This window comes from Schistocerca americana, unplaced genomic scaffold, assembly GCF_021461395.2.
Source record: "Schistocerca americana isolate TAMUIC-IGC-003095 unplaced genomic scaffold, iqSchAmer2.1 HiC_scaffold_676, whole genome shotgun sequence".
Taxonomy (NCBI): domain Eukaryota; kingdom Metazoa; phylum Arthropoda; class Insecta; order Orthoptera; family Acrididae; genus Schistocerca; species Schistocerca americana.
The window spans coordinates 70001-71498 of record NW_025726430.1 but is presented as its reverse complement, the minus strand read 5'-3'; the positions used below and the strand labels follow the sequence as shown (position 1 = coordinate 71498).

At 53.9% G+C, this 1498-nt stretch overlaps 1 non-coding gene across 1 annotated transcript in view; it reads left to right on the top strand.

Annotated features, from left to right (window-relative positions):
- Window positions 1-282: 282 nt before the first annotated feature.
- Window positions 283-1498, top strand: part of LOC124588978 — a 1910-nt gene continuing 694 nt past the window's right edge. The window contains exon 1 of the ribosomal RNA XR_006975889.1: window positions 283-1498. This exon is cut by the window's right edge and continues 694 nt beyond it. This is a non-coding gene — a ribosomal RNA (small subunit ribosomal RNA).

Genomic DNA, 1498 nt, shown 5'->3' with positions numbered 1-1498 from the left:
CCGGGCCTCTGTCGGCAGCGGCAAGCTCAGTTGGGAGCACGGGTGGTCGCACCTAAAGCGTCTACTCGCCAAACTCCGGGCGATTGCGCCTCTCTCGAACCCGACCAAGTACTTAGGACGGCGCTGCGCGCCGCCGGGACCTGAGAGGGTTTCGAGGTGTATTGTGCAGGGGAGCTCAGCCTCCTCCTGTTTGCAGAATAATTGAGCGGACGCTTGCGTGTTCGCGCGGGCCCCCGGGACACACTCCCGGGCGGCCGGCTGCTCAGCTCTAGTTGACGCAGCTCCCTGGTTGATCCTGCCAGTAGTCATATGCTTGTCTCAAAGATTAAGCCATGCATGTCTCAGTACAAGCCGCATTAAGGTGAAACCGCGAATGGCTCATTAAATCAGTTATGGTTCCTTAGATCGTACCCACGTTACTTGGATAACTGTGGTAATTCTAGAGCTAATACATGCAAACAGAGTCCCGACCAGAGATGGAAGGGACGCTTTTATTAGATCAAAACCAATCGGTCGGCTCGTCCGGTCCGTTTGCCTTGGTGACTCTGAATAACTTTGGGCTGATCGCACGGTCCTCGTACCGGCGACGCATCTTTCAAATGTCTGCCTTATCAACTGTCGATGGTAGGTTCTGCGCCTACCATGGTTGTAACGGGTAACGGGGAATCAGGGTTCGATTCCGGAGAGGGAGCCTGAGAAACGGCTACCACATCCAAGGAAGGCAGCAGGCGCGCAAATTACCCACTCCCGGCACGGGGAGGTAGTGACGAAAAATAACGATACGGGACTCATCCGAGGCCCCGTAATCGGAATGAGTACACTTTAAATCCTTTAACGAGTATCTATTGGAGGGCAAGTCTGGTGCCAGCAGCCGCGGTAATTCCAGCTCCAATAGCGTATATTAAAGTTGTTGCGGTTAAAAAGCTCGTAGTTGGATTTGTGTCCCACGCTGTTGGTTCACCGCCCGTCGGTGTTTAACTGGCATGTATCGTGGGACGTCCTGCCGGTGGGGCGAGCTGAAGGCGTGCGACGCGCCTCGTGCGTGCTCGTGCGTCCCGAGGCGGACCCCGTTGCAATCCTACCAGGGTGCTCTTGAGTGAGTGTCTCGGTGGGCCGGCACGTTTACTTTGAACAAATTAGAGTGCTTAAAGCAGGCAAGCCCGCCTGAATACTGTGTGCATGGAATAATGGAATAGGACCTCGGTTCTATTTTGTTGGTTTTCGGAACCCGAGGTAATGATTAATAGGGACAGGCGGGGGCATTCGTATTGCGACGTTAGAGGTGAAATTCTTGGATCGTCGCAAGACGAACAGAAGCGAAAGCATTTGCCAAGTATGTTTTCATTAATCAAGAACGAAAGTTAGAGGTTCGAAGGCGATCAGATACCGCCCTAGTTCTAACCATAAACGATGCCAGCCAGCGATCCGCCGCAGTTCCTCCGATGACTCGGCGGGCAGCCTCCGGGAAACCAAAGCTTTTGGGTTCCGGGGGAAGTAT